Source organism: Drosophila mauritiana, chromosome X (assembly GCF_004382145.1).
Source record: "Drosophila mauritiana strain mau12 chromosome X, ASM438214v1, whole genome shotgun sequence".
Taxonomy (NCBI): Eukaryota; Metazoa; Arthropoda; class Insecta; order Diptera; family Drosophilidae; genus Drosophila; species Drosophila mauritiana.
The window spans coordinates 10,463,992-10,478,768 of NC_046672.1; the positions used below are offsets into that span (position 1 = coordinate 10,463,992).

Below are 14,777 nucleotides of genomic sequence, written 5' to 3' on the forward strand. Positions count from 1 at the left end.
GGCTGCATAGGTCGGGATAGAATGCACTGGCACTAAGGCTACAGTTCGAGCTGAGCCACACAAATCCTCCTTCCGCTTCGTCCTGCGAAAAAGATAAGCGGACAATGTTTTCCGATAAAGCGGACCAAGTTGCGCAAGTCCCACTGAAGGGGAATTAAAGCTAGCATTTGGAAAAGTCAGGTGGGAACTTAAGACCACTTGGTTTGCAGAACGAACAACGTTTTGCGATGGCTAATGGGCAGAAACCGAGGGACTTTAAATGCAATTTGAAAGTTGCGGCAAGCGTTGAAATGTAAAAGTACAGCAGTACATGTCAAAAATGCGAAGAATCTATCAGCTATCATTATATAATCATTAATGCCTTGATGAAGTAGATGACAATCGAGTTTGCTCTTACATTTTAGCCCTATTTTGTGTAATAAAGATCGTCACAAATAATGTTTGACTTAAATTAACATAACACATCACACCGCAGTCCACTTTCCCTTTGACCTTTCGACATTTCGGTCCCTGTCCAGACAAATTAAAGTGCACTCAGTGTCGTGTACCAGGTGCAAAAGAATTAGCCAGAATGTCTTAATCAGTCTGAATCAGTTGCCATGGCCTGACAGGCATCAGAGTCCCCACCGCTCGTCCTGAATGCTCACTCCTGTGTCCTGTAACTGGAGTCCAGGACACTGGACATATGCTGGCCGTCTTATGCTGCTGCAGCTGTACAAAAAAAAAAAAAAAAGGAAAATACGGATCGGAATGGTCCTTCAGCTGCAGTGGAGAGCAGCACCTGGACGGGCTTAAGTCCATGCCAATATATTAAACTTATTGTGCCTGGCAGGTGACCTCCTGGTAAACCTGCCACCTGCCCCCTGCACCGTGGCCCTACCCGCCTTGCCCCTTGAGTGTTGCCCGGTGGCCGTTGTGCACTTCCGGTCGCCGTCCTTGCGGCAACGTTTGACATTGCGCAAAGCCAGTGGAGTCCTTCTGTGCCGGGCACATCCTGCATGGTCCAACATCCAGCCTGCAATTTCCAATCCCCTGTACTCCGCGTCTCCATCTCCGGCTTGCTCGCTGTTCATTTCAGGAAATGCATTTCGTCAGCGTTAAATGAAAACGAAATTGCCAATTTCGATGGGGATAAGGAGGAGGGCGGGCGAATGAAGATTGGCGGATCCAGGACCAGGGCGAGAAGGGAGGAAGGGCTAAGGAAAATGGAGTAACGTGGTCCCAACACACATCTGCGATATTCAGGCTCAATCAGCCTTGCACTGGTCTCTGATTTTTTGCGAGGATTCACGCCGACTAATGTGATTTGCACGAATGTGAAACTAAGACTGCGACGCTGACGTAAGAAGGGAAATATTCGGAAAATTTTGGGGAAAGTTGGGGCGAAAGATAACAAGATAGGATTGGGAGATAGACAGAGAGAAAGCGCACGGTTGAAAAGACAGCATAAATCAATGGGTGAAGGATAAACCTACTGGTGACCCATTTCTTCACTAGTCAAGCCATAGAAATCATTACTAAGATTTAGGATTGCACAGCAAAGGCAACCAAAATAATATAACAATAAAGACACACCTAATCACATATATATATACATTTTCAAATAACTAATTATTGCAATAAATCCAACTTCTGCGTGCAACTACTCATGATTCAAAGAAAACTGAGAAACCATTCGTTAACCCAAGAAATTCGGAAATAAGCCAAAGCACTTGAAAGGTATAATGGTGCCACGCCCCTTTCGCAGGAGAAGGGCGGAACTGCAGTTGAAAGTCAATTGCAGTGAAACCTTAGCCCAGTTATGAGAGCAACTGCGTAAATCAACTCGAGCTCAAGCGAATGAAAGCCAAACAAAGAAAGAAAGCGCCGTTTGCCTTTACTTAACCACCCGAGGCACTTGGTTAGTTGCCCCACCATCAGTTTTTCCACTTCGCCACACCACCGGGTAGACCCACCGTTTCAATTGGCTCCTTTTTTCTATTGGCAGTACAAACAAAAACGGTGCAAAATTATGTCAATGGCATCGTTGTCATGGTCGCTGTTCTGTAAGTTGCTCCACCTCCAGCTCCGCCACTTCCTGGCCCCACTTTCCATTTTCATCTTCTGCCGGAAAACTTCTCAGCTGATATTCCTTGGTCGAATAAAATCCAGACCCCACCCTTTTAAGGCAACTGAAAGTTGCGCTAAAGCCCCCCCAGCTGAATCAACCTGAAGCACCCTAGAGCCCCCTGAAACTCCCTAGGACCGCCCACCCCCTCTCCATCCTATGGAAAACTACCTGAAAGCACACCCTTCGCGCGATGCGTTCCTCGTTACCTATCAAAACCAAAATTGAATACAAAAATCTCATCAAAAATCGATTAGAGCTGGCAACGAGCACGGGGGGTTGATTGCAAGTGTGGGTGGGTTGGAGCATAACCATGGATCAGTACCTGGAGTATTCAAGTGCCACCCAGACAAGTATATATATTTATTTTTTTGTGGTTACAAGCCGCGCGCACCAAGAATCGTGTTAATAATCGAGTTCCACTGCCACAGGATGTGACAATCCGGGTGGCGAAGGCACTTGTTGTGCACCTGTTCCTGGTTTCTGGTTCCTCATTCCTCGTTCCTTGTTTTTTGTTTTCTGCTCCTTAAAAAGCAACAGCAGCAAGTGGATTGAATAAATAACATTGGCAAATGCAATTTGCGAAATTAAAACCGAAAGTAGTAGTGAAAACTTTTCACCGACCACCAACGCCAAACCAAACTCCTTTCGACCATTGTCAGTCGTCTTATCGGTGACAGCAATCATTTCTGCGGCTTGGGCAAAACTTTCTCCTAACGACGCCAAACGATGAAGAAGATGATGATGATGATGATGTTGGTTATGGACATAGTAGTAGGGAGCAGATGAGGACGAAGGACCTTAGGAGCTGGATTCTAGGCTTATTGCGGTCCATCCCAGGGCCACATCGAATTGGAAAGCAAAGCGTTCATTTGTAAAATTAATAAAAATAGTTTTTCATTCGCCTTCGAGCTGGCCGAAAAGCCCCCCAGGAGTAACTGTTGCCAGTCGTGGGCAACTTTCTCCCCTTTTTTTGGGGGCTTAATGAATATGGATGAAAGTCGACACAAGTTCGGCCGGCATTTAATGATACCACCACGGCTGAGAAAGCCGCCAGGCCGGAATGAGTTTTCATCGATCAAAGGACATCCGACTTTTCTATGGGCCGTAGCCAAGTTTAACTTAACTTTCCTTAACTTTTGTTTAATTTTGCGGTGTGCTGCTACACTTTGTTGTTTCCATATAATGCATTATAGTCTGGCATTGTTCTAACGCTTCATATATGTATATTGGTATATGTATCTATGTTATGTATCTATGTCGTATGACCTTAAATCCCTTTTGCTTTTGTTCACGTGTGCCTGCGCAAATCCCATAAGCAATTGTTTTAAAATTGAATCAAATTATTAACATTGAAAGCAAATAATTGCATTGAAGGAATAAAGTAAATGGATTTTGATACTTTGGAAAACGGGGATATATTCGATTTGTTTTTATTTCCCTGCTTACATACAACAGTATTAATATCTTTGTAAATTAAAAGCACTTTGCTTGCGGATCATTTTAATGTGAGGATTATAGTGTTTTTGCTTTACTTTGTTTTCTTAATTTACTTAATTGACACTGCTCTTCCCCTCTATTTTGTAATCAGAAATAAAGCTATAAGAACAGCAGAGGAGGGCGACTTTTTCATTTATATAAACTCATTCAATGATTAGAGTACTGAAAAACCGATTCCTTAAGAATGCCTCGAGGATAATAGAATGCTTTCACCCCCAGAATGCACCCCCGTTGGTAGGGTTTTCATATTTCATATTAATATAGCCGTTCAGTTCCAAGAACATCCCCTGGATTTCTCCAGATTAGATGTCATCTTGGTCCTCTTATTTGCCGGCCAGTCGGGCTTTGCAAACAGTCCACCTTTAATCCTTTTTAACGAAACCCCCAACGATGTTGTTCCATGTCTCGCATGTCCTGTGTGCATGCTGTATGGTGTATGGTGTATCCTTTATCCTGCATGCAGTATGCAGTGGCCCATCCAGAATTTAGCTATGTACACAAAAGGCGATGGCAAATTGTGTTTTGTCAGTGACATGGAAATCAACTGAAGCGATATGCGCGATTTACGGGCCGAGGACATTTTGCAGGGCTAAATCAACAGAGATGGGTGGGTTGCTTTCGTACGGGTGGATTTTGGGGAGATTTGGGTAGTAGGGTTTCCTTTATTTTTTTTTTCGGTGCAGTTTTCCACGATAAACTGTTTGAAGCACACATGTGACCACGCCTCCATCATCGAAGGCGCCAGAACAGGATACGCAAAAAAAAAAAATATATATATATGGAAGAAAAAAAAAGAAAAAATATATGGAAGAAAAGAAAAAAAAAAGAAAAAATATATGGAAGAAAAGAAAAAAAAAGAAAGAAAAGCCCAGCGGACGGGGACAACTCAATTAAGCATGCACAATGCACACGATTTTAAACCGGCTATCTTTTTCTCTTCTGGGAATATTTCCAATGCATTCGCGTAGTACGTACATATATACTCGTATATGGACATACCCCTAGAAGAGCTGAGATCCAAAATAAATGTACAAAAAGTGCAAAATATCGCAATGTATACTGCGGCAGACGGTTGGACATGGGAAATAAAATTGTTTGATATTTGAGTCACATAAATTTCCATTGATTTTCCTCGTTTTCCCGCTCCAGCATTTCGTACGTGTCTTTGGGCGACTCTTTAAATCGCTGGCTCACTAAAAATAAAAAAAAAAAAACAAAACAAAATAAAAGGAAAAGGAAAACCGCCATCGGCATTCTGAAAGCCACTGGGAACGTTGAAGTGATGTACCCGTTAAATTGATGTCTAGCGAAAAATATGACATTTGAAATATATGTATACACTGAGAGTTCTTCCTGGACAGTGATTCCCTTATTTTACATTTTTAATAATTTGATACGCTGTTTATCTCTGAAATATGTATATATGGTATATATGGTGCTATCTATGACATTATTACAACATTCCACGTACTCAGGTCCATCCCCACTTAACCCCACCATTTTGGATACCTTTATTGTCACACTGGGATTTGTTTTGAAAACCTTTGGGACGCAAGCATCTCAAGATAATGTAAACTCTTTGCAACCATTCACTTTGCTTCACACTTTGCACCCGTTGCCCGATTTAATTGGGAGTGGTGGTGGTGGATACATTTGCCCGACAAATGACACAGCATTGGAATTGGAAATAAATAAGGGGCCCGACCTTTGACGCCTGTCGCTAGCCGAAACCCGGCCACACGCCTACCACCCACCACCCACCACCCACTTGCCGGGCGACCTTCTGCCCGCCTTTTTCCTTTTTCCACCCCGCTGTCTGCTTGGGTGAAAGACCACCGCCCGCCACTCCCCCCCGTTTGTTTGCTTAATAAATGAATGTGGAAAGTGCTCTGAATATTTGTACAATGTTTTTCTTTGGCTCCCACTTCTCGAATTCTCCATTTCCCCCCCTGGATTTACCAGAGTGTTGCGTATCTTTTATCAGAATTCCAATTGCGGACTACGCGTGGCATTTTATTTGTCATTTTGTTTATAATATTGATTTATCAGTATTGCGCATTGTTCGCCGAGTTGAACGCAGTTTTTGACCTTATCCCTAGGTATTTAATGAGTCCCAGTTACATTTATTCGAATCGTGGGCTATTTATCGAAGATAAAGCATCGCATATGTTACGTAAGTCCCAAAACAGGCAAAGCAAATGGATTTGAATTTCAACTTTAGGTAAAAAAAAGCGAGCAATTTCGGGTGACTTCGAAACCACTGAAAATAAGTCTAATGGTATGCAATGTCATTGGGAAAATCCTTTACACATTAAATGCTTTTCTTTCATTCGGAGCATACCGTTTTTCTTCTTATTCAGCTGCCTTGGTAGCTTTATCAATCAATGGAAATCGATTTGTTGGGCTCAATCAGCGATGGCGACGGAACCAGGCACCCCTCAGGAAAATGGGAAAGTTCTGGGCGGCAGACAGGCAGATAGAGGGAGAACGCGAAAGAGAGACAAAGATGGGGACAGAGACAGAGAGAAAGGGAAAGAGAAAGAGAAAGAGAAAGCCAAGCAGAGACACTCACTTGGGCATGCCAGCCCAACCCTCTTAACACTTAAATAGGCAGCCATCTCCTCGTTGTCGTGTCATTGAACTCGCCCTCAGCCCCTTTGGGGGGGTGTCTTTGTCAGATAATTTTTGGGGTGGCCATGTCACTTTGTTGTGGGTGGCACATGGCATCGGAAATGAGAATCGGAGAGTGGGTGGTGGGTCTAAAAATAAAACTTTCCCCCGAAACTAATTTGGCAAACGAGCGACGTGAAAAACAAGAACAAGCCAAAACTAAAACTACAACTACAACTACAACTGAAACTGAACCCGAAACAGAACCCTTAACTGGAAGTCAACCTTCAACCCGGCTCCAAACAAGCTGTGACTCATCGATGACGTTTCCCAGATTTTTGCCCCTTGAGAGGAGCAAGGATAAGCCCACTTGACTCTCAGTTCGGGGCTCCAAAAGCATAATTGAGCCCCAACCCAACGTTTTTGCCGGCTTAACGCTAAACGTTTTGTGGCCCGAAACACCAAAAAAAAACCCGCAACCAAAAGTGCAACTCCCATCCAACCCGAAATTCGGGCGAAACTCACACGAAATGAGCGCCAACTGTTGCTGGCCATATGTGAGTTGGCCGGCTGCTGGCACCTTAATGACCATAATCCCTGCTCATAAAGTATGCAATGGGTATGCCCAACGCAGTAGGAGTTTCCAGAAGGGGCGAAAGTCCAAAACACGGACTGGGTCTTAAGTTATTAAGCGCATTTAGTGGTAGATTGGAAAATACTTGGCCAGATTGAGTCGAGTTGAGTTGAGTCGAGTCAAATGGACTTATTTGACTGCCAAACCCTCAATAGGGAAATCGTAAAAGTCAAGCTGTGGGTGGACTAATGGAGCTACCCCGGATTTCACATTCTTTAGCCATCGCTCTTTCCGTTTATCCCTGCTGTTGGCACTATTTGTGCAATTTGTCTTCGGTTGCATAAATCTCAGCTATTGCAAGAAATTATCTGGAAATCTTTAGCTGTGACCAAAAATTGAGTCTGCTGCTGCACTGAGAAGAAGATTTCATATAAAATGCCAAATTAAAATGATTAATGAGCTCAAATATATAACTTAGCAACTTAGTTTAGTCAAATATGTCATTTTGAAGAGGATCCATTCGCTATCTGCAGTTGCCACACGATTTTGAATTTATACTCCATATCCTTCCGCTTGCTAATCCCAATGGCAAACGACTGAGATCCGCAAAGTGAATCATTCCTCCTCCACGCCAGACACATTTTTCCAAGTGTGTCAACTTGGGGATTTCGCAAGAACTTTGGCTGCTGCCTCATGCAACACTCATATATCTTGCCGCCGCCTCCGTCAACGTCTTCATTCCCGATGTAATATAAAAATGCGTGCCACGGGATTGGCTTGCAACTACTGGTATATAGAAACATACCACATACATGTACATACATACATTTATGTAGGGTGTGTGGGCGAATTCAGACTTCTGGCGAGATGGAGCGCAGCCATCATTATTGTGCATATACAATGTCCTGGCCCCGTTTGTCCCGTTTCCTTTCTGCTCCTCAGTTGGCGGTGACGTTGACATTTTGAGTGTCATTTTGTTGGCTTGGCGTGGCTGCCCCAGCCACAGCCACAGCCACTTGCAACATCCAAACTCCTGACTTACATCGCCTTTCTGGCGCTTTTTATACCCTAGTCTCGTACGGATCAGAAGTAGTTAAGTTATATATCGCTTTAGTACGGATAAACGTGCTGGCCCCGACAACTTTTATGATCGGATGCAAATTGCGGAGCATGGCACTTTTATTGACTGAACGTCTGTAGTTTCAGTACTAAAACTTAAGACTTTAGAAACCTTATGGTATTTTCAGCTATTGTGTTTATGAAGATAAACCTTTCGTGGAGTTCCGATCTGGATAAATTTAATGAAATGTTACTTATGCTCAAACATATGATTGCATATTATTGAAGATGATTTTATGCCCTTTAAAACGGAAATTCATAGCTGGTAATCCAAACCATCCAGCATTCTTAGACTGTCTGTGATATTTTCACAGTTTCTGGAGCCTGACTCCGCTCCAGAATTCTGGAATTGAAATTGGAATTGTGCTGGAGCTGGAGCTGCTTGGCACGCACTTGCTGCCACAGTTTGTGGCTAGCGGAAACGCATTACATACTCGGCAGCTTGGCTAGAACAACATTGGAGCAGCACGGAGTGGGTGGTCGGATGGATGGGTTGGGGTTTGGGTTCGGATAGTCTTGAGCCTGGCGACAACAGTCGGAAACGGAAATAGAATAAAGTGGCTTTCTGGCTGATGAGTCGCTGGCTCTCATGCCACACGCCACATGCTCCCGCTCCCGCTCCACCACCCACTCGTAAGTCGCCTGTGGCTTTTCCTTGATTCCCGAGCCTTTCCAAGGCAAACCAGCAATTTATTCCAATTGTCGTCGACGTCGCCAGCATTTCATTAGCTCGGACTGGACGTCCATCGCCGGTCTGTCAGCACTTTCTCCGCTTTCACTCGTGTTAATTGTCCTGCCAACTGGGTATTATTTTATTTTTATTTTTTTCTATTTTTTTTTTTTTTTGTGGCGAAAGGAGCATTAGAGCGCCATCCATCAGCGACTTGGGATGAAGTGGGTAGCTGCTAATGAAGACGAGAAGAGTTAATGATAAGATGATTCATCGGTATTCGACATAAAGTCAATTTATTGCAGCACAAGTTTCCTTCTTAGATATGGGTTTTTATTAAAAATAACTTAAATAGATGGGCTGTGTATATTTTTCTACAGAAAATACATATTTCACTTGTAAAGGTACACAATACATGTCTTTTGTACACACGCTGTGCATGGAGTGCATATATATAATATACAAATATAGATTCCTTTAACAAAGTGTTGGCAATGTGAAGAAGGAACGGAGTCCTTTGAAGCAGGATTGTAATTCGCTGACCAAACTCACACTTTAATAAAGTTTATCCGGCTAATAAAGAATTCTCAAGGCTCCCATTGTGCCAAACCCGCACGTCGATCCCTTTGTGTCCCAATTGTCTAGCAACAAAACGTTAATTCGAAACGTTTTATTACCCTCGAAAAACAACCAGAAATGTTGTTGCAAAACTGAAACTGGAACTACAGTTCAAATGGGGGCGTATTACGGTGTGGGGTGGTAACTCTGAAAATTTCCCACAAATTGCAATGGGGCCATGAGAGAGTAAAAGGGGTGTGTTCGTTGGGGGCGTGCGATTGTTGTAAATTTTGCCAGCTATTTTTGGTATTTTTTTTTTTTTTTGTTTTATATTTGGCCTGGGCTGTGCAGAAAAATCGTTACGAAAAGTTATAGAAGGAACGAGGCCATATAGCCATATAGCAACAATCGGAGAGCAAAAGGAAAACAGGGCAGACACGAACGCAGCGACGTGACTGGAATAGTATTCCAATAATTGAAGGCAGCGACGACAGCCGTAGACGTCGAATTAAAGCCCAACATGAAGTATGGCAGCAATATAGTGAATAGTATATAGTATATAGTATAGTACCCCCCTCATAGCCAACCAACTGTATCTATGTACATACGTATGTGTGTCAGGGGGGGGTTGGGTGTTGCTTCGATGATGGGCACCTTAAAAACACATTAGTCGAAGCCCCGCAATCCTCCGCCCGAAACTGAAGAACTTTATGGATTGCATGTGCTTCAGCTGAAGCTGAGTTCTCGTTTCTGCAGCTGCAGCACCACTGATAATGGACTGACAGCGAAAGCAAAACCAACCACCCACTCAACCAAACCAAAGCAGCCACCCACCACCCACCCACACAGCCCTCAATGCAACCAGGCAGAAAAAAACCCAATACCCCCACTCCACCATAACAGAGAGAAAAAATGTAGTTATGGCTTAAAGCAATACAAGCCATATTTACATTTTATTGACCACGTTTTTTGCCAGTCTGCCTTGTATGTCAATACACAATGCGGTTGGAAATAAGTAATCAAACTGATGTGATAAATTAAAAATAAACAAACGAGCACAAATGTACGAAACTATATAAAAACTTAATACACACATAAAGGGAACGAAAATCATTTGAAAAGGTGTCTAAAAGCAGGCGTTTGATGTATTTCAAGCTGTCAGCTTGTAACGCATTAACACGTGTTTAATATATTATTTAAAAATAATAATAAAAAAATGTGTGGAAATCAGTTAGCAGTTTTTTTTTTTTTTTGCCAGTGCAGTTCCACTCTCGCACATTGTGCTAAAACTTTCATCGCTATCAGTTTAAATACTGCAAGCTCAAAGCGGCATTATGCTGGCTTGAAATGGAGGGAATTTTCGGGATATATGTACGTACGTAGGAATATGTTGGAGAAACGATTCGGCCAGGTTTGAATGTATCCAATTTTAAATATGCATTAGGCCAATGAAAACTTGTGCCATAAAACCCGCTCAGCACGCACCGAGATATGTCAAAGAGTCACTCCGGAATTGGCAGGAAAATGGGTAGCCAGGTGACTCTGTGCAGTTCAGGTGATAGCCAAAACACTTTATCGTCAGGCAAACAGACCGACACACACACACACACACACATACACAGTCGAACAGAGACGAAAAATTGGCTAAATAATATTAGCATTAAGATGAGAGCTAAATTTTACGATCCATTTAGAAGGACGTGGCGTATAAATCGGATGATGGGTCTTCGTAAGCCGCTTAAAGGTGTGTTTGGCTTGTAGCAAGGAGATTCACCATGGAGGAGTATTCACTTTTCAATCGATTAGGAGCCCCTCGAAATGTCCGCCCAGGATGCCAGTTGAAATTTATGCCCAACTCATTTTATTAATGGATCCTTTAGGCTCGTAAGCAACACATTTGCCAACGGCGACAATGACACCCATTCAACACGCTGCACCACCCCCACCCGAAATGTCCCACTTCTCACCCACACACATGTATACATACTCACCTTTTCGAGGCATGAGTCAGTCAGTCATTTAGTCAGTTAGTCGAAAACATATCAGGCAGTCAGTCAACCCTCGAGTGTTGCGAGCCTTACAACAAATTTGATTTGTGTGTGTTTTTTTTTCCAGGGTGGGTGGTATGAGAAGTTCTGGCTTTTTGAGAACAGGTCCTTGACCCGTTTGTGCGCGGATTTAGGCAATTTCCTCTTAAGTATTTTCTCAGTAAATAAAAGCAGTTGGGAATAAATACCTTTGGCACATTGAAGCTACCATAAGAGGCAGTGAAACGATTAAGTAGAATTTTTTAAACTACTCTTTTTTCTTTGCCTAAATAATAAATTCATTGTTTGAAAGATAATCCCATTTATTGCTTGCGCCTGTCTCTCTCTCTTTCTCTATATCTCTCTCTCTCTCTCTCTATATCTCTCTCTCTCTCTATTTTATACTTGTAATTATTTTTCTCGTGGTTTTCCGATATTTTCTGCAAAAGTCTTTGAGGATTTGGGATCCGCTTTTCCATTTCATTTCCCTGGAGACTACTTTGGTGGCAACCCGCCTGGTTTTTTATTGTTTGCCACCGCCTGTTGTTCTGTTCGTCATGTTTGTTTTCGCCTTGTTCGCCGTCTTCGTCATCGTTTTCCTCTGCGCTTCCCCTTTATTTTTTTGGCATTTTCCAACTTTCCTCGGCTGTTCCGCCTCGCGTCCTAAATGTCAGTTCCTCGCCATTTTCGCGTGCTGCCATTTTCATTTGGGGGGAAAACGTTACAAATCCGCCATTATTGCTGTTGTTGGCTTTGTGAACATTACTACTGCTCGCCCACGTCATCAAGAGCTCGGGAAAAACATCTTAGTCACTTTCACTTTTCATTACACTTCTCTCCTTTCGCTTTCGCGTTTCCCGTGCCTTTGTCATGCGGCATTTGATCACCAACCCCTCGGTTTTCCATCCCCCTCTTTGTTTTTTTTTTTTTTTGTTTTTTTCGTTTCTTGGCCCAAATGGTTTTTAACCCAAATTGCAGCAGTTTTCATGCAGTGCACTCCAATCCGCTTAGCGACAATTTAACCAACACGAAAGCTAGCCATAATTGAATTAATCCTTGAGCACCGCTTACGAAAGTCGGGCTTAATTGCACATCTAGGCGAAAATCTGCAAAATATTAACTAAACTACGCGGACGCCCAAAACAGTGTGCTACAGAAAATTTGCCCATGTTTTAAGCACAGAAAAGAACGATTTTCTCTTTTAGAAGGGGTTTGGGTATGCGTGAGCTGAGCATTCAATCGCCAGACAAAGCCGTACTTATCGCCCCAAAGGGAATATGCCAAGCAGTAATTGCATAACGGGCTACAGAAAAACAGGCAACGATTTGGGTTAAAATAAATTGCATGTTTCATTTACGGCCAGCCCTGCTCTACTGCACATGCAATCGCCAGGAAGTCGGCGAAAGTCTTTCCTTTGCAATCCACACACACACTCACTCACACTGGGATTTCCGTGCTCGGGGAACACCCACTGGCACCCAGTGCCACCCACTAGCCCGTGGCTCCGGCAGCGTTAGTTGTTTTGCATAATTAATGCCATCATAGGCAGAGGTAATTGCATCTAACCCGTTGCCCACGTCGTTGCCTGCCTGGTGTCCTGCCGCAATGTGGCCGTAATGACGGTATCAGGCCCCAGGACCGCATTAGACCAGCAACCTGGAGCAGCAGGAAACACCCTTACCTGTCTGCAGCACGACGTCAACATCAGTGGCAAACTGTGGGCACCGGCAATTGATTTTGATTTTGATTCATTGCGCCACCGGTCGAGGGAATGGGCTTGAATTAATTTTAAATATTTAAAGAGCGGCAAGCGACGCATCGTTTAAGCAGACATTAAGTTAATAAAACTCCAAGGACGCACCGCCCAACTTCCCACCACCACCACCACCAACTCCTCCACCTTCACACCTCGTTCTCGCCCACGTCCACGTTCACGTCCTCGTATTCGTATTCGTCCTGGCAACTTAATTATGCAGCTGTGCCAGGTCTAGGACAAGGATGAGGGATAAAGTCACGCCGTGGGTGCGAGGATGAGGACGAGGATGCGCATGAGGATGTGCATGCCTGTGTATGCTGAGCCAGCTGAAGAATTTATGAAATTTTTAGGGCTCGCACTTAACATCACCTGAAGGCAGGGACGAGGGCACACGAAAGCAGGGAAACCATAGAATATCGAGTATACACCAATTTGTAGCATAATTATGCATTCAGAATTACCATATAATAGGCAGTAGTTGCTTAAGAGTTAATTATATATGCTTTAAAACAAATAGCACAGTGGTATGTTCTTGAATTTTGGGATGCAAATTTGTGTGTCATTTTTGTTGCGTTCTTGTGCAGAAGATCCTGAAACGTTGGGTCAGCTCCTCTGATCCTGCTGACAGCCAAAGGACAAAGGGCGCAGTAAATCAAAGGAGTGCCAGTCGCAATCGCTTCACAGGCTGTCATAGTTTGCCTAAGCACATCCAATGCATCAAATTTCAGGGCCTGAACCGAAAAAGTACCAAGCATGACATGGACATGAGAAAGGTGCTCAGGATGAGGCTCCAGGACATCTGGTGCAAGGATTTCAATAGAATAGGAAAACAGGGCACATGGATTGGAGGCAACTTACAGTGGAACTTTCAGTTGTTTAGCCTAGATTTAGTTTATATCTGCACAATTTCAATATTTTTTCTAACGTAACTACCCTTGTACCTTAAACATTGAAAAATTTTATAAATTTTAAATGCCATAAAAATAATCTTTGAAACTTTGACCCACTGTGCGACTTATTAGTGTTGATGTTAAAAGCAACAAAGATAGTAAAAGGTAAAGATAGATGACTGTTACCATCACTTTGCATGATCTAAAATAGTTTTATCAATTTATTTAGTGGAAAAATTCTTTTAAATACATATTCCCAAACAACGATCTGGTATAAAATGTATATTTCTATGGCTAGCTGGATCTGCAAATAAATCCTTCAAGAGCGAACAATTCATCTGATTGTTCAAAGGCAACTCACGTGGTGTGTCCATGTTTTATTGTCGCCAATTCCTCTGACAACAGACTATCTCGAATCCACTGCTTGCCACTGGGAGGCAATGAAAATGTTTACCCATCTAGCCGTGTGCGTGTCATGTGAAGCCCCAAAGAAAATGTTGCTCTGGCCCGCATCCTGTGAATTTCGGGATGGGAAATGGAGAATATGGTTATGGTTCTCGTCATCCGGATGCGACTCTTGCTGTCGCTGCTGCTGTTAGACCATGTTAGCTGTTGTGTAGATTTCGGTTATGAAGGACCCCCGTTTCGTCTTGGGCGGCATGCTAACTCAGAGTCCTGCTGCCGCAGTGGTCCTTTCTTCCCCGACTCCTTGCCTCCTTGCCCTCCCCTCCTACACACCATTTTGCCAGCTCTCCGGTTGTGTGTGTGTGGGATTCCAGAAAACGAAAGCATATTTTCCATGCGAGTGCACAAAGCGATGCGAGGCGACGCACAGAAGCAGCAGCAGCAGCAGCAGCAGCAACAGCAGAAGAAACAGCAGCAGCAAGAGCAACGGCAGCAGGACCAACAGGATCCGGCTCACATATCTCGCTGCTCGCTTCGGTTATCCCCACTTGTACGTGAGAT

General features: G+C 43.4%; 1 protein-coding gene across 7 annotated transcripts in view; it reads left to right on the plus strand.

The window, feature by feature from the left end:
- The window catches only part of LOC117146585, a 78,239-nt gene that overhangs the window by 50,755 nt on the left and 12,707 nt on the right, over positions 1-14,777 (plus strand). The window lies entirely within an intron of this gene.